We start from the raw sequence: 19,484 nt of genomic DNA, 5'->3' as shown, positions 1-19,484 counted from the left end.
GGTCCCGTTTTAGTCCTCGTCTTCCTTCCTCAATTTGTTTTGCACAGTTAACCACTGTCTGTTTCTTGAAACTTTCTCCTCCTTGTTTCTCTGACTCTCTTGGTTCCTATTCTATTCCTTGGATTATTTCTTCTTTGCTTCCTTTCTGGTTCTCCTTCTTTTCTCCTTTTTCTAAATGTGAGCTTTTAGAAACCGACTACAAGACCAGAAGACACAACAGTCTGTCTTCTGATCTCTTCTCATCATATTCTGTTTTTATCTATATTACCCGCCTGGATGCATGCTCAGTCACCCTGTCATGTTTGACTTGCGACCCCAAGAAGTGTGGCCTGCCAGGTCCTTTGTCCATGGGGTTATCCCAGCAAGAACACTGCAGTGGGTTGCCATTTCCTCCTCCAGGGCATCTTCTTGACCCAGGAATTGAACCTGCATCTCTTGTGTCTCCTGAATTGGCAGGCAGATTCTTTACCACTGAGCCACTTGGGAAGCCCATATTATCCACATTCATGGATGTAATGTGTCCAAACAGAGCTTTTCTCTTCCCTACTCAAATGCACACTCTCTCATTTACCCAATCTAATGAAATGGCACCACAGTGATTCAGCCAGCCGATCTCACATAAAGCTAGAGGCCATCCTTAACTTCCCTCTTTCTCCCACAGCCAACACGCAAGCCAACAATTCCATTTGTTCTACCTGCAATATATGTTCTAAGTCTAACCATTTCTCACTTTCCCCATTTCGTTAATATCTTCAGCATTAATACTGCAATAACATTAGGCAAGAAATAAAACCCACACCTGTATTCTTGCCTGGAGAATCTCCATGGACAGAGGATCCTGAAGGGCTACAATCCATGGGGTTGCAGAGAGTCAGACATGACTGAGTGACTAAGCACAGCAAAAGGCATCCAAATTGGAAAGAAGGAAGTAAAATTATGTCTGTTCATAGATGATATAATCCTACACGCAGAAAATATTAAAGACTGCACATGCACAGAGACCTGACAGAACTAATAAAAAAAGTTTGCAAAATGGCAGTATACACAAAAATCAGTTGCATTCCTATGCACTAACAGTGATCAATCCAACAAGGAAATTTCATTTATAATAGCATCAGAAAATCCCCATAGGAATCAACTTAACCAAGGAGGTTAAAGATTTGTACATTGAAAATAAAACATGGCTGAAAAATATGAAAGACATAAATAAGTGGAAAGATATCCCATGTTCATGAATTGGAAGGCTTCATATTATTAGTATACTCCCCAAACTGATCTACAGATTCAGCACAATCCCTATCAACGGTGCTTTTTAGAGAAACAGAAAAAATCCATCCTAAAATTCAGGCTGTGAAAAAAATTCCCTGAAAATTCCAACAGCAAACAAAACCTGATTGCACAACTAAAGCTAAACTAAAATAATTTTAATTAAGCTAATTTATTTTGCAAGATGAACTTAACCTGAGTAAAATTGTTTTGACAAACTTCCCAAAAGCAAATTGTAAACTGGAGTCTTTTGGATCTGGAAGCAAGTTGAGATTTTGTAGAAGGCCCCTAGAACATTACAAAAGATTTATCTTGTCTTTTAAAGGAGATAAGTTAAACTGATTAGGTTTCTTTAATATGTTATATTAAGCTTTATGTTGTATTTGTATAGTTACATGCTATGTGTTCTAGGAGAAGGGGGCAACAGAGGATGAGATGGCTGGATGGCATCATAGATACAATGGACATGAGTTTGAGCAAACTCCAGGAGATAGTGAAGGACAGGGAAGCCTGATGAGCAATGGATCGAGGTTCATGATGTTGTACAGGAGACAGGGATCAAGATCATCCCCAAGAAAAAGAAATGCAAAAAAGCAAAATAGTTGTCTGAGGAAGCCTTACAACTAGCTGAGAAAAGAAGAGAAGCAAAAAGCAAAGGAGAAAAGGAAACATATACCCATTTGAATGCAGAGTTCCAAAGAATAGCAAGGAGAGATAAGAAAGCCTTCCTCAGTGATCAGTGCAAAGAAATAGAGGAAAACAACAGAATGGGAAAGACTAGAGATCTCTTCAAGAAAATTGGAGATACCAAGGGAACATTTCATGCAAAGATGGGCTCAATAAAGGACAGATGGTATGGACCTAACAGAAGCAGAAGATATTAAGAAGAGGTGGCAAGAATACACAGAACTATACAAAAAAGATCTTCATGACCCAGATAAATGACGGCGTGATCAGTCACCTAGAGCCAGACATCCTGGAATGTGAAGTCAACTGGGCCTCAGGAAGCATCACTATGAACAAAGCTAGTGGAGGTGATGGAATTCCAGTTGAGCTCTTTCAAATCCTGAAAGATGATGCTGTGAAAGTGCTGCACTCAATATGCCAGCAAATTTGGAAAACTCAGCAGTGGCCACAGGACTAGAAAAGGTCAGTTTTCATTCCAATCCCAAAGAAAGGCAATGCCAAAGAATGCTCAAACTACCGCACAATTGCACTCATCTTACATGCTGGCAAAGTACTACTCAAAATTCTCCAAGCCAGGCTTCAGCAATACGTGAACCATGAACTTCCTGATGTTCAAGCTGGGTTTAGAAAAGGCAGAGAAATCAGAGATCAAATTGCCAACATCTACTGGATCATTGAAAAAGCAAGAGAATTCCAGAAAAACACCTATTTCTGCTTTATTGATATGCCAAAGCCTTTACTGTGGGGATCACAACAAACTGGAAAATTCTGAAAGAGATGGGAATACCAGACCACCTGACCTGCCTTTTGAGAAATCTATATGCAGGTCATGGAACAACAGACTGGATCCAAATAGAAAAAGGAGTATGTCAAGCCTGTATATTGTCATCCTGCTTATTTAACTTATATGCAGAATACACCATGAGAAACGCTGGGCTGGAAGAAGCACAAGCTGGAATCAAGATTGCCGGGAGAAATATCAATAACCTCAGCTATGCAGATGACACCACCCCTATGGCAAAAAGTGAAGAAGAACTAAAGAGCTTCTTGATGAAAATGAAAGTGGAGAGTGAAAAAGTTGGCTTAAAGCTCAACATTCAGAAAACTAAGATCATGGCATCTGGTCCATCACTTCATGGGAAATAGATGTGGAAACAGTGGCAGATTTTATTTTTTGGGGCTCCAAAATCACTGCAGATGGTGACTGCAGCCATGAAATTAAAAGACCTTTACTCCTTGAAAGAAAAGCTATGGCCAACCTAGATAGCATATTTAAAAGCAAAGACATTACTTTGCCAACAAAGGTCTGTCTAGTCAAGGCTATGGTTTTCCCAGTAGTCATGTATGGATGTGAGAGTTGGACTATAAAGAAAGCTGAGCGCCAAAGAATTGATGGGTTTGAACTGTGGTGTTAGAGAAGACTCTTGAGAGTCCCTTGGACTTCTAGGAGATTCAACCTTTTCATTCTAAAGGAATTCAGTCCTGAATAGTCATTGGAAGGACTAATGTTGAAGCTGAAACTCCAGTACTTTGGCCACCTGATGTGAAGAACTGACTCATTTGAAAAGACCCTGATGCTGAGAAAGATTGAAGGCCGGAGGAGAAGGGGACGACAGAGAATGAGATAGTTGGATGGCATCACCAACTCAATGGACATGAGTTTGCATAAACTCTGGGAGTTGGTGATGGACAGGGAGGCCTGGCCTGCTGCAATCCATGGGGTCGCAAAGAGTCGGACACGACTGAGCGACTGAACTGAACTGAACTGAGGGAAGCCTGGCATGCTGCAGTCCGTGGGGTCACAAAAAGTTGGACATGACTGAGCAACTAAACAACATGTTCTAGAAATTAAAAAATATAAAATTCCTAAAATTCTGATATAATTGTCAACTACAAATTGGCACTTACCAATTGCCAATGACCGAACAACAGAGGCATTTGCCATCTGCTGTGGAGATTGAACCTCATGCTGCCATAGCTGTTGACCTGCAACACCCACGGAGGGAGTTCAGGGTGGAGTGAGGCACTCTGTGCTCCAGGGAATCTGGTGGGACAGGACTTTAGATAGTTGGATGTTTTTAGGAACAGATTTTATGGTCTCAATCCTTGCATCTCCTCATAGCTAGAGAAGCACTAAATCCCTTCATGGTGACACCAGATCCTCATGACTAACAAAAACCCTTTTGTAAAATGAGTGCTTCATCGTATTGAATGCACTTCACCAAAACGTTATATATTGACCTTCCCCCACTGCAGCTTTGGAGCAGCTTTCTGAGATGCTGCCTCCTGGGCTGCAGTCCTCATTTTGCCCCAAATACAACTTAACTCACAACTCTCAAGTTGTACATCTTTTTTTTTGGTCGACATAATGTTATCAGTCATAATGTTTAAATGTATGTCACAGAAATAACTAAATTTATTTGTCAATTGCCATTTTTTGTGTGTGTCTGTTTGTGCCCTTTCACTCAATCTATAATCATGGCTGTTTTTTAGTCTTTTGTCATTTCTCGATGGTTATTGCTTTACCCTGATGCTTTTGCAAAAGTGTTCTTGCAAAATTGCTTCAAAGATATTGCAAAATATCCTTGAAGAAATTCACAGAGAAGACCCTGATAAGTACTTTAGAATGAGGTTTTCTGATAACTTGAAGATCATAATAATAAACAAAGTAAGAATTTCTAAAACTCTGATGGAAAACTGATGAATTTATAAAACTGCTAATAACAGATCAAGATAAATAATAATTAATTGCTGCTGCTGCTGCTGCTAAGTCGCTTCAGTCGTGTCCGACTCTGTGCGACCCCAGAGACAGCAGCCCACCAGGCTCCCCTATCCCTGGGATTCTCCAAGCCAGAATTAATTACAGGCTACTAAATGAACTGATGAGGATGACTATAATTTTTATGACTTCATATAAAACACTGCTGCTTCTTTTATGTTTTACTTCTGGGACTCAGAGTACTCCCTTTTCTCCTCTCTTTAAAGTAATCTATCAATAACTTATGACAATTTGGTAAAGGGTATCTTTGCAACAAAAGTTAGCACACTTGCATTTTTCTCCTTACCTGATCCTTCCAGAATTTTGAATTTTTTATTAAAGATTTTTATTTTTCATGACAATGTTTGTATTTGTCTATGCTCAATAGAAATCTAATCTTACTGTTGGTCATGTCCAGCCCTTTTGCAACCCCTGGAGAAGGCAGTGGCACCCCACTCCAGTACTCTGGCCTGGAAAATCCCATGGATGGAGGAGCCTGGTGGGCGGCAGTCCATGGGGTCGCTAAGAGCCGGACACGACTGAGCGACTGCACTTTCACTTTTCACTTGCATGCATTGGAGAAGGAAATGGCAACCCACTCCAGTGTTCTTGCCTGGAGAATCCCAGGGACGGGGGAGCCTGGTGGGCTGCCGTCTATGGGGTCGCACAGAGTCAGACACAACTGAGGCGACTTAGCAGCAGCAGCAGCAGGACTGTAGCCTGCCAGGCTGCTCTATCCATGGGACTTCCCAGGCAAGAATACTGGAGTGGGTTGCCATGTCCTTCTCCAGGAGATCTTCGTGGATCGGGGATCGAACACAAGTCTCCTGAATAGGCAAGCAAATTCTTTATCATTGAGCCAGGGCACAATTGGACAAGTTCTTACCTTGACTTCTTAGCTTTAAGAGGTTTTTTTTTTTTCCCCCCATCTTTGCTTTTATTTATTTATTTTGAGAGTCTTTCGAAAGTTCAAGCTGCGATTCCTGACTAAAGTTATAGCAGAGATTTAAAATAATATAGTCAATCACTATTCGTGCTGCACTTATATAATCAGGTCAAGTTAATTGAAACTAAGCTTAATTTGCAAACAAATTCATCTTACTGTAATCAGCTGTATTTAAAAAAGAGCGAAAGATTATAGAGAGAAAAAATTGTATTTTATTAATATACCTTTTTGGATATCAGATTCTAGTGCTGTCATCTTTAAGGTTTTGTTTTCTACCTATTCACCGGAATGAAAACTGAATTCTTCTAGTTTCCTCCAATATTTGGCTGCTGCTGCTGCTGCTGCTGCTAAGCGCTTCAGTCGTGTCCGACTCTGTGCGATCCCATAGATGGAAACCAACCAGGCTCCCCCATCCCTGGGATTCTCCAGGCAATAGTACTGGAGTGGGCTGCCATTTCCTTCTCCAATATTTGGCTAGAACTTCCCAAATAAACATTTCTGATTTTTTCCCATTTTGACTTGTAAACAAAAACTGTCATTTTTCCCAAAGTCATGCAAGCCAAAGCTGGACAAGTTAAAATAAACTTCAGAGGAATCATCACAACAGCTCATGTGTGGTCCATTTTGTTCCTGTTGCTATGTGATCACTTAGAAAAATCACCCAAGATATTCACACTGCAAACCAGGGAAACCTATTGCTGCTGCTTGCCCGCCTTCCACCTGAAGAAGGGCAAACTCAACATCTGGAAATTTTCCCAACTGGCTGCTCTCCAAACTCAGAAGCTGAATTTATAATTTGCTCAGAAATGGAATTTACAATTTTATATTAACCTTTATTTTTCTTTTGTTTCCATGGAAACTACTCTCATTAAATTACCTGGTTGCTCACACTCTGTGCTGTATGCTCAGTCCCTTCAGTCGTGTCCAACTCTTTGTGGCCTCATGGACTGTAGCCCACCAGGCTCCACTGTCCATGGGATTCTCCAGGCAAGACTATTGGAGTAGGCTGCAATAGCTCCTTCTCCAGGGGATTTTTCCGACCCAGGGATTGAACCCACATCTCCTGCAAGTCTCCCTCATTGTACGTGGATTCTTTACTGCTGGGCCAGTGGGGAAGCCCAGCTTACACCCTATAGAAGCTTAATCTTAGTGGAAACTCACCTTCAATACCATCTCTTGAATTACAACATCCTCATGTTCATCTTGCAACCATGAGAATATGAGGATATGTGTTTGCTATTACCTCATGCTGAGTCCATGCAAATAAGTTTAAAAATTTAAACCCAATTACATGTTATCCAAAAAATTGTAAATAGACTTAGAGGTAAAACTTGCATCTGATTATAACCCATTTGAATTATTTAATTGCTTAAATCTTGTCTCCTGGGGAATCTCTGCTTCAGGAAACTTTCCAATCCTTGGCTATTAGTTTCCTTGTGGTTATCATATTAACTTCCTGAGGACATTGCATTCTCTTGAGGATTTTTAAAGCCTGTCAGAGCCGCTCTCATGCAAAGTGGTATCCATCACAATCAGACAACCGGGTGAAATCAACAATAACCTCATAAATAATGAAGATGATGACCACATGGCCCTTTGGCCTTATGATTCAACTAATGGACACAGCGAATATGCTATTCTTTGGCCCGACTATCCGCCAACAGTAGGTAAGTGAGAGTAATGCTATATCAGTTGGTGATACTCTCAGCCTGCTGAAAGAATGACGAAAAGGACCATATAAAAGGCTAAGCATGGAAGAATTGAAGCTTTTGACTGTGTGCAGAAGAAGACTCTTGAGAGTCCTTTGGACAACAAGGAAATCAAATCAGTCAATCCTAAAGGAACTCAACCCTGAATATAAATTGGAAGACTGATGCTTAAGTTGAAGCTCCAATACTTTGGCCACCTGATGTGAAGAGCAGACTCACTGGAAAAGGCCCTGATGCTGGGAAAGATTGAGGGCAGGAGGAGAAGGGGACAACAGATGCTGAGATGGTTGGATGGCATCACCAACTCAATGGACATGAGTTTGAGCAAACTTTGGGAGATGGTGAAGGACAGGGAAGCCTGGTGTGCTGCAGTCCATGGGATTGCCAAGAGCTAGACACGATTTAGTGACTAAACAACAATTAAAATAAAAAATAAATGGAGACCAGCCTTGAAAAACAAAACCAGTTTAGTTATATAAAGCTTAATTTCATTTACTGGCAAGACTAACACTGCTAGGGCCATTTCTTGCTTATGCCTCTGGAAATCATAAGTAAAACTTGAACTATTTCCCAAGACTGGTACGAGTCAATTACTGAAAATTCTAATATTTTATCCAATCACTGTGAAAAATGAACCAATCACTGTGAAGAATGAGCAGTTACTACTTTCTCCCTATAGAAGCTACTTTATAACAATATACTTTTGCGCCTCATTCCAGGTTTTGATTTGAATCCTCCCAGTCTGTAGTATCTTTTCAATATGTGCACAATAAACTTTTACTAATTACTACTTCAGGGATTCATTGGCTTTGCTTCAGCTATTCCTGAATGTTCAAAATGGAGAATTTAAAGGGACCCCTAAAGAGCCAAAACAATGTTTAAAAAGGAGAAAAAAGTTGGAGGTCAAACATTTCCTGATTTCAAAACTTACTACAAAACTACAATAATAAAAAAAATGTTTAGGGTTAGCATAAAGACAGATATATTGCTTACTGGTGCAGCTTAGAGAGCTGAGAAACAATCATTTTTTGACAAGATTGCCAAGACCACACTTAGGCCTGTGGACACTCCAGCCTTCATGTCTGTTTCACTGCCCCTGCAAACAGCCACTCTTGGCCGCCCTAGGCCACAGAGGTACACAAGATGTATGCTCCAATGCATCCAGGGAAAAGCGCACACAGCCCGTGGAAATATTTGACTGCGGGATTCTCAGGAAGGGGGCCGAGGGGATGGGCACATCCTTTAGCCCCACAGACTCCCAGCCCCCTTCTGACAGAAAGGGCTGGGAGAGGTCCAGAGCGGGGTGGATCGAAGCCTGACACCCAGGGCAGTGTCTCTCCATGCCCGAGGCTACCAGCAGTTCGGCCCTCAAGGTCCCACCTCAGCCTTTCCTTCTGGTCACATGTCCTGTTAAGGAGCCCTCTTGCTCCTTACCCACACTCCAGTCAAACTGAACTATTTGTTCATCTCCCAAAATAAAAAGCACTATTTTCAGGCTTCAGAGGAGTGCAAAATGGTAAGGAGTTTATTGTGTTGGGTAAAAATAAATAACAAATCCTTCCTTGAACTGTAAGAAGGCTTTGGTTGTTTTGCTTGTTTATAGTTTATTTGCTGGAACTATAAAAGATCTGGGGAAAAAAAAAAGATCATGATCCATATGAAGAAACAGAGGCTCAGACCTGCTGAACCCTTCACTTCCTCCCCAGTCCCTGCACACAGCTAGTAAATATTCCTCTAGGCCTGGATCCCAGAGCAAGGGTCTGAAAAGCTGCTAAGAGTCCATGATGCCTGCTTCCCCTTCTGCCCTCTGTTGACCTAGAGGCCGTAGGAAAGACAAGCTATCTCTGGATACATGCTCATCCTTGGACTCCTCCGTCCTGGAAACCAGTCAATTCAGTACTCAGCCCCAGTCCTTCCCAGCCCTGGTCTTGACCTTCCTCATCCATTCTGTAGCTCCCCCAAAATGACAAAAATCTTGAGACTTACATAGTACATAGCGGTACATGGTGTTAGTTGCTCAGTCATGTCCGACTGTGTGACCCCAAGGACTGTAGCCCGCCAGGTCCTCTGTCCATGGGATTTTCCAGGCAAGAATACAGGAGTTGTTGCCATTTCCTTCTCTAGGGGATCTTCCCAACCCAGGGATTGAACCCAAGTCTCCCACATTGCAAGCAGACTCTTTACCATCTGAGCCACCAGGGAAGACTTAAGGCAATGAAAATAAGTCTTCCTTGAGAGCTCTGGGCTGCTGCTACAAAGATGGAGAGGGAGGAGGCTCTTGGATCTATTGCCTGAATGTCCCATTGCTCTCTGGCCATGACTGTGGCCAGGACAGTGCGGTGGTCTGATCTTCACACTGAAGAACTGAGTATGAGGGCAGGCAGTTCTCTGTGCTGCTTCTTCGTGGAGCTGTGGAGAGGGGCTGAGGCCAAGCCTGTTGCTCTGAAAATAAGATTCTTCCTGAGCCTACGACTCTATTTCTAATATTTAATTAACTCACGTGGAAATTCACAGTGTACAAATACTACAACATTACTGTTCTTACTCTTAGGGGAAAAAAAAAGCTTGAAAAAATAATTCTATAATTGACCACTATAGATTTTCATTCCTTTCCCCTAAAGTCCAATAGATTGACTAATTTTGTTGTTCAGTCACTAAGTCATGTCTGACTCTTGCCACCCCATGGACTGCAGCACACCAGGCTTCCCTGTTGTTCACTATCTCCTGGAGTTTGCTCAAACTCAGGTCCATCAAGTTGGTGATGTCATCCAACCATCTCATCCTCTGTCATCCCTTTCTCCTCCTGCCTTCAATCTTTCCCAGTATAGGGGTCTTTCCCAGAGTCAGTTCTTAGAATTAGGTGGCCAAGGTATTGGAGTTTCAGCTTCATCAGCAATCCTTCCAATGAATATTCAGGATTGATTTCCTTTAGGGTTTACTGATTTGATCTCCTTGCTGTCCGAGGGACTCTCAAGAGTCTTGACTAATGTACATCTCATTAAAATGAAGTTAAAAGAAAATTCAACCCTCTACTTCCAGAGCTAGCTCTGCATGCCAGGTTTTCAAGGAGCAGAACAAGACTCTTTTTAAAGAATGATACGGAGAGAAAAGTTTCTTCTTCGTTTTTTTCCTCCCTACCTCAACATGTTAACCTCAGGGAAAGGAGAAATCTCTTCAAGATTTTATTTTTAGAATAGCCTAGGATTTCGAATAGCTATATAGACAGGATGAAAGGTACCCATTATAAACTCTTTCCTTGTACAACTTGATCTGAGGACACAAAGAAATAAAATCTCATTTTAATCAGATTTGCCAGGATGAAAAAATGAAATTGTTTGCAGTAGACAGGGAAAAAGTCCATGGCTTTAAAGAGAAGATAACCCTTAGCCAGCAGAGAAATGAATCAACACATTTTTCAACTTGTTACTCCTGATGACCTTGAGAAATAAATAGCAACAACAAAAATGGCAACATGTTCAATATACACAGTGCACAGAGAACTTCTCTGGAACTCTAAAGGGCCCGAAGAAGTCATCAATGATGAGAATCTAATTTTGAAGGAGATCTTTAAGTTTATTCCTGGATGACAAAGTGAGCTAAGGAGAAATGGGGCCAATTTCTTGCTGGTTACACTAAAACACTAGTCACAGGTTGTTGACTCAGACTTTTAGACATAGGCTTGGCTCAGTTGGTAAAGAATCTACCTGAGTTTGATCCCTGGGTCTGGAAGATATCCTGGAGACGGAAATGGCAATCCACTCCAGTCTTCTTGCCTGGAGAACCCCATAGACAGAGGAGCCCAGCAGGCTACAGTCTATGGGGGTCACAAAAGAGTCGGACACAAGCGATCAACTAAATCACCACCACCACCGCCAAGCTTGACTCTAGTATGCATGTTCTCACAAACACAAATCTGGGATTTCCAAATAATCAGAACCAGAGAGAGTAGCTTATTTTCAAAACACAAGGAAGAAATAAACAGGAATCATGTTTCTATTTCGGTCATTTGTTTTTGTTCAGTCTAAGTTGTGTCCAACTCTTTTTGACCCCACTGACTGCAGCACACCAGGCTTCCCTGTCCTTCACTATCTCCTGGAGTTTGCTCAAACTCATGTCCATTGAGTCGGTGATGCCAATCAACCATCGCATCCTCTGTCACCCTCTTCTCCTCCCACCTTCAATCTTTTCCCCGCACCAGGTGGTCATTTCCAATGAGTCAGCTCTTTGCACCATGTATTGGCCAAAGTATTGGAGCTTCAGCATCAGTCCTTCCAGTGAATATTCTGGGTTGACCTCGTTTAGGATTGGCTGTTTGATCTCCTTGCTGCCCAAGGGACTCTCAAGAGTCTTCTCCAACACCACAGCTCAAAAGCATCAATTCTTCAGCACTCAGACTTCTTTATAATCCAACTTTCACATCTATACATGACTGCTGGGAAAAAAAAAGCTTTGACTATACACATCTTTGTTAGCAAAGTGATGTCTCTGTTTTTAATATGCTGTCTAGTTTTGTCATAGCTTTTTTCCAAGGAGCAAGCGTCTTTTAATTTCATTGCTGCAGTCACCATCCTCAGTGATTTTGGAGCCCAAGAAAATAAAATTTGTCATTGTTTCCACTTTTTCCCCATCTATTTGCCATGAAGTGATGGGACCTGACGCCATGATCTTTGTTTTTTCAATGTTGAGTTTTAAGCCAGCTTTTTCACTCTCCTCTTTCACCTTCAAAAAGAGGCTCTTTAATTCCTCTTTGTTTTCTGCAATTAAAGTGGTATTGTCTATATATCATATTTATCCCGACAATCTTGATTTCAGCTTGTAAATCATTCAGTCTACCATTTCTCATGATGTACTCTGCATAGAAGTTCAATAAGCAGGGTGACAATATACAGCCTTGATGTGTTCCTTTCCCAATTTTGAACCAGTCTGTGTTCCACATCCATTTCTAACTGTTACATCTTGACCTGCATCCAGGTTACTCATGAGACAGGTAAGGTGGTCTGGTATTCCCATCTCTTGAAGAATTTCCCACAGTTTGTTGTGATCCACACAGTCAAAGGGTTTAGCATAGTTAATGAAGCAGAAGTTTTTCTGGAATTCCCTTGTTTTTTCTATGTTGCCAATTTGATCTCTGGTTTCTATGCCTTTTCTCAGTCCAACTTAGGTAATTAGCAAAGGGAAAAAAATGAAAGCAAAACTTGAAAACTCACGCAATTTAGAAAACAACAAACTCCATGTGCAGTTGGACTCATTCCGTGATAAGAGAAAAGAATTAGCCAGTGGAGTGGACTGAACGGTGCCACCAAAAACGTAACATCCTAACCCCAGAATCTGTACATGTTTTGGAGAAATGTTCTAAATTTATTCTGAATCAGATTAAATTATGTTCAGCATGGCTCAGTGCTTTGCAAATCAGAAGTCTTGGATATGTGTTAAAACACTTAACTGGTTTTGATGTTTATTCCTTAGTTATACCTGATACTCATCAGTTTAAGTCTACAAAAGGCAAGGCTGGTGTGCTTCACTGTGATGCGATGTGTGGTGAGGAGACCCTGAGCCAGCAATTGGCGAGTGAGGAATCCACAGAAAGCCTTTAGGACCTCCTTCCTCCCAGGCCATCTCTTGAGTGCCCACTCTTCAGGCATCCCTTGATGTTGAAGTAGAACAAAATCTACAACCAGAGTTTAATATTGCAGTGACTGGGCTTGTCCCAGTAACTTAAAATTTAAAAAACAAAAGCAGCAAAAAGTAAGCATACTGACAGTTAGAGTACTTCATCCTTGGGACTTCCCTGGTGGTCTGGTGGTTAAGACTTCCACTGAAGGGGGTGCAGATTCAATCCCTGGTCGGGGAACTAAGATCCCATATGCCACACGACACGGCCAGAAAGTTCAAGTTCTTCATCCTCTCCAGTGTGGCTTCTCTGATGTTCAGAAAGATCACCTAATACTGCCTTCTATGGCAAAAGTTGTGACTGATATAAGGATCCCAAGAGGAGGAATCACTCCTGGATTACTCAGGTGGGCTCAAAATGCAATCACAGGGATTGTTGTAACAGAGGGGCCGAGGGACTTCTGACAGAACCCCACAGGGGAGAAGGGCCCCTGAAGTGGACAGAGTGGATCCGCTGTCCTTGATTCTAACGGGAAGCCACAGAAGCTGGAAAAAACAAGGAAGGATTCCCCTGGAACCTCCGGAGGGTGCTTTCCCAACACCTTGATGTCAGAAAACTGGTTCCGGAAGTGTGAGAGAATAAATTTTTTGTTGTTTTAAGCCAAGCTAATGGCAACTTGTACGACAATCTTAGGGAGCTCATACACCTACCTTCTCCAACCTCGAGGACCTAAAATTCAGGAAGAAAGTGGTCAGTTGCCATGAACCATCCAAAGGTTTAATCCATAGAGGACTTAGTTTTTATTAAGATAAAAATTCTCTTATTTTAATATTTTGATTTTCAGTCTTTCTTGATTAATCCTCCCTTCAGAGACACAACTTTGCTTTCGAAAGAGGGCTGGCTCCGTGGAGAGATGCTGAGGCTCGAGGGAGCATTGTGTGCTGTGCTAAGTCACTCAGTTGTGTCCCACTCTTAGCAACCCCATGGACTGTAGCCCTCCAGGCTCCTCTGTCCACAGGATTCTCCAGGCAAGAATACTGGAGTGTGTTGCCACACCCTCCTCTAGGGGATCTTCCTCGCCCAGGGATTGAACCCGAGTCTCTTGGGTCTCCTGCATGTCTCTTGTGTCTCCAGCCAGGTTCTTTACCATGAGCACCACTTCGGAAGCCTGACATGAACATTAACAGCCACTATAGTCCAGCCAATCAGAGAGCAGGAAGAAGGAGATGGAGGAGAACCATGCTGCTGGCCAGTCACGTGACACATTACAGCGCCCCCTCCCCACCCCCAACACATACACACTTATCCCGTTGCAAAATACTTTTTTTTTTTTTTAATTATTTATTCATCTTTAACTGTGCTAGGTCTTTCTCGCTGCACTGTTCTCTAGTTGCCGGGAGCAGGGGGTTACCCTCCAGCCGCACTTCAGGGGCTTCTCATTGCTGTGGCTTCTCTTGTTGCGGAGCACAGGCTCTAGGGCACAGGCTCAGGACTTGTGGAGCAGAGGCTGTGCTGCTGTGAGGCATGTGGGATCTTCCCAGGGTAGGGATCAAGCCCATGTCTCCTGCACCTGCAGGCAGATTCTCTACTACTGAGCCACCAGGGAAACCCTGCAAAGTGCTTTTTAAAAAAACGTTGAGCAAATTGGTGATGCGTTGCTGAGTTGAGAAGTCTAACAGGAGGTTAATTTTCCTTGCAGAACATTGCATGGTAATGAGTCAGGAGACTCCAGGTCTAGACATCAAGGGGCCCAGCTGACAGTCTTGGCAAAGAAGCAAGTTCGTTTCCCTCAGTATGATGTGTACAATCGAGTTTACGCAGAGGTTTCTTTGTGAAGGGGGTAAACAGTGGAGCCTGGCAGGCTACAGTCTATGGGGTCGCAAAGAGTCAGACACGTCTGAGCGAAGATGGAGAAGCCCTCCTACTCTTCATTCCCTTATCAGACCCCCTTCCCCTCCTTTTCAGGCCCCCCTCTCTGAGCCCCTGAAAATCTCTTGCTGTCGATCCTGGACCTTTTAGAGGAAACAAAGTAGCTTTTGATAAATTAGGGGCTAAGAATATATCAGAACATAACAACATTCTGGAAAAAGCCCATAGAATTAGAGCCTAAACAAAACACACATACAGAAGAGAATCTAAACTCACTTGTTTAGTTTCAAATTTGGATTTGCTCATTGTTGCCTTCTGGTTTCCTTTCAATCCCAACCATGACATCGTGAGCCCAGCCTGACCAGCTCTCAAGTCTCTCTCCCTGCCCTGTGTGACTTCCGTCCTGGCAACTGGCTGCCTTCTTCATTCCCATCGGCTGAGGTGACAGATGGCTAGATAAGAACCCTGAAAAGAGAGTCAAGAGATAGTCTGGTCCAATGTCTTCAGGCTCTGTTGTGTGGTTTTGGAAACACACTGGAACTCCTCCATGGGGCAAGGGGAAGAAATTGAGGATACAAAGGCAAATATGACCAGTTACTACTGAACACAAGGATTTCTAGGATAAACTTAGTCTCCTTCCACAAATACCAGTTCTACGACTACTAGTAGTAATGTCAGCCGCTCATTTGTGTCTGACTCTTTGTGATCCCAAGGATGGTAACCCGCCAGGGTCCTCTGTCCATGGGATTTCCCAGGGAAAGGATACTGGAGTGGGTAACCATTCCCTTCTCCAAGGGATCTTCCCAACCCAGGGGTCAAACCCAGGTCTCCTGCACTGTAGGCAGAATCTTTGCCGGGTGAGCCACCAGGGAACCCCACCATCAATCATTCTAAAAAGCCCCCAAACACAGCATTTTCCTGCACTGCCTTCTGGATATTTTACTCTGTTGTTTGCTCCTTTGTCACTTCCCGTGTTTGACATACATTTTCATTCCACTTTTCCCTCACCATACACTTTAACAGATCTTCCCATGGCAGTATACACATTTTAATGACTGAACTCATCAACAAGAGGCACTACAGCTGGGAGAATAAACTGTCTTCATTGTTATCTGTTTTCCCCTGATGCATGAAGCTTTTCACAAATTTGGGGTGACAGACCGCTGTGGATGGCTCTGGGTTAGTTTCAGTAACAGAATGTAAGGAGGGAGTTCGTAAACATTAAGCTCAATAGAGCAGATAATGGAAACACTCTTGAAATAAATGACAAATGAGCTATCAGAAAATCCTAAAAAATGTTCTGTTCTCCACATTCCCTGAGTTGAATCTGAGGCCAGGGTTTTAAGAACTACTGATATAGGTGGCTGGGGGAGTGGAGTCTCCCCTGATACGATATCCCAAGTCCAAGAGCCCGGGGATGTGAAAAACCCTACTTCTTTCCAACTCTGGGCAGAGCGCATGCGCTGCAGGGGCGTGGTGTTGCCGGAATTCCGTGTTGCTTGGCGGGCTCAGACCTTGCACGCGCACTGACATTTAGACAGTGGTGCTGGCCTGATGGCGCAGTGGGCATGCTGTCTGTTCTCCTTTCCCATCTGTAGATGGAAGAATGACCCAGCTTGAGCAGAACGCCTCAGGGACATCGGAGAAACAGAGGCATGGGGCCGACTGGGGGCAAGGACAGGAGAGGAGGAGGTGGGTTGGAAACAAACTCACCCCAGATGAAGAGCTGGGAGCCAGACCGCTTCACTTGGTCCCTCTGCTCCAGAGGCTCTGGAGCCAGCTGGGTAACCCAGGGCCTGGGCCTGTTGACTCACAGCTGTGTTCCTGTCTCTCCCCTGTTCTTGCTCTTAGTGGGGCATGGAACTAGTGGAAGAAAGGGAGGAAAAAGCTATGGTATTTATTCTCATCTGCTCCTCATGTGACATTTCTTTCTTTTTTTTGGCAGTGCTGCATGGCATGCCAGGGGTTGAACCCAACCCCCCTGCAGTGGAAGTGCAGAGTCTTAACCACTGGACCACCAGGAAAGTCCCTCAGGTAGCTTTTCTGATGGCAGCTGTGTCTCCACTGTGGCTCCAGCTTCTGCCCACCCCACCACCTGCCATGGGTCCAACTTTTGCTGGGTGACCCCTGAACTTGGGGAAGGCCATGTTTGCCCTCTGTCCATGTAGCCCATAATGGTCACATGGGCTGTTAGTCTCAGTTACCCTAGTCTGTCTTTTCCTCTTTTGGTCTCTCAGCTCTTGCATCACCTGAGCAAACCTTTCCTGTTTTTTTTTTTTTTTTTTTAATTTGGTTGTCCCACATGGCATGTGGGATCTTAGTTCTCTGACCAGGGACTGAACCCCAGGCCCACAGCAGTGAAAGTGTGGAGTCCTACCCATTGGACTGCTAGAGAAGTCCCCAAACCTTCCCTGTTTTAAATATTCAGAATGGCTTCTGTGTTTCTGGTTAGTCTTTGGTGACTGTGTCACCAAGGTCCAGGTAAGCTGAGGGAGGGGCTTCCCTAACGAGCTCCTCATCTTTGAGGGATGTGTTCACCACACTCACTTCTCCAGCAGTCAGCTGCTGGCCACCCTTCACGTGCCAGGCCCGTGCCAGGCACTGCCACACACAGATTTCATGTAGTGATCTCAGTGACAGTGAAATACAGTCCTATCTCATAATATCTAAATGATAAGGATCCTGCATTTCAGAAAAGTTGAGTAATCATGCATGCGTGCCAAGTCACTTCAGTCGTGTCCAACTCTTTGCAACCCCATGGTCTGTATGCCACCAGGCTCCACAGTACATGGGATTCTCCAAAGTAAGAATACTGGAGTGGGTTGCCATTCCCTTCTCCCGGGGATCTTCCCCATCCAGGGATGGAACCCGAGTCCGTTTTGTCTCCTGCATTGGCAGCCAGGTTCATTACCTCTAGCCTGGGAAGCCTGAGTAATCATGCATCCTCCTATCATTAGCAAATACTAACAATACCAACTGTAGTTCCTTTGGCTATGATAAACCCATCCTGCCCATATTAGGAAATTTCTGCTTACTAACAGAACCAATAGCTTCTCTTAGCCTTGCTGAGCGTTTATGTGACACTCACATTCACTGAGCACCATTGTTTCCTCAGTTAAGCAGGCTTCTGTGCGTCTTAACAGCTTGAGGATGTGAGCAGCAAGGGCCTCTTGGACAGGCTAAACTAAAATGAAACTGGGCATGTGCAACAGAATAGATGGGCAAAGAAAACAAAACAAAAAACATGTATCATGCATTTAAGTACCTAATGAGAGCTTCTCTGGTGGCTCAGTGGTAAAGAATCCAACTGCCAGTGCAGGAGACGGGTTCAATCCTTGATCAGGGAAAATCCCACGTGCTGCCAGCGACTAAGCTCATGTACCATAACTATTGAACCTGTGCTCTAGAGCCTGGGAACCTCAACTACTGAGCCCACATGTTCCAGCTGAAGCCCCTGTGCCTTGGGGTCTGTGCTGCACGACAGGAGAAGCCACTGTAGTGAGAACCAGAGCCCCCAAACTAGAGAAAAACCCACCCAGAAATGAAGATCCAGCACAGCCCTAAATAAATAAATAAAATTAATAAAGTATCTCAAGAGTACTTTGCAGTACTCTAATAGCTGGAAGCACTGAGGGCAGGAGGAGAAGGGGATGACAGAGGATGAGATGATTGGATGGCATCACCAACTCGATGGACATGGATTTGGGTAGACTCCGGGAGTTGGTGATGGACAGGGAGGCCTGGCGTGCTGCGGTTCATGGGGTCACAGAGTCAGACACGACTGAGCGACTGAACTGAACTGAATAGCTGGAGACTTCAGAAATCTGCAAAGCCCGGGAAATTGTGTTATTTCATCCAAGTCATTAGGAAGGTCCAAGTACCAAGCCCTTGGAACTGCCCAGACCAGCCAATTCACTTTGCTTCTCAGAGACAAGCCAGGAGGCTCCTGTTGATGACAAGCCAGGGTGCAATTAGAGGCTGCTTTCTGTGCTGGTGGGGAACAGGGGAGCTTGATGCTATGGAAGGAAAGGAGCCTGGGCTCCATCCTGGTGGTGTGCAGGGAGGTGGGTTTGGTAAAGGTGTGGGTGCTGCAGATAAACAGATGGGAAATGCTTCTCCACATAACAGTGGAGAAGGCATTCTTCTTGTTGCCTTTTTTTTTTTCTTGCCACACCACGAGGCTTGTGGGATCTTAGTTCCATGATCAGGGATTGAACTCAAGCCCTCAGCAGTGAGAGCATGGAGTCCTAACCATTGGACAACCAGGGAATTTGCCAGGGAAGGCATTCTGAATTTCTCATACTCTAGGGATGTCAGTGCTTACAAATTCTTTCTGCTGGTGCACATAGAAACACTCTTCTGTTTTGATCATGTATAGTAATTAGGAGCCTGGAAGGATGAAACCCCAGAAAACCTAGTAGGGTGTGTTAAAAACCAGCTTGATGTAAGGCTGATGTTTTTTTCTTTCTGTGTAAAGTGATAGAAAAGAAAAAAATGAGTTTCTTCTCATGAGCCAGAATTAGAACAGCCAAGGTGTCTCTCTAGCCCCACTGTCTCCTAAAGCATGGTTGTTTTTATTCAGTTGCTAAGTCCTGTCCAACTCTTTGCAACCCCATAGACTGTAGCACACCAGGCTCC

The sequence above is a fragment of the Bos indicus genome, chromosome 12 (genome assembly GCF_029378745.1).
Source record: "Bos indicus isolate NIAB-ARS_2022 breed Sahiwal x Tharparkar chromosome 12, NIAB-ARS_B.indTharparkar_mat_pri_1.0, whole genome shotgun sequence".
NCBI lineage: Eukaryota > Metazoa > Chordata > Mammalia > Artiodactyla > Bovidae > Bos > Bos indicus.
This window is presented reverse-complemented; position numbering follows the sequence as displayed.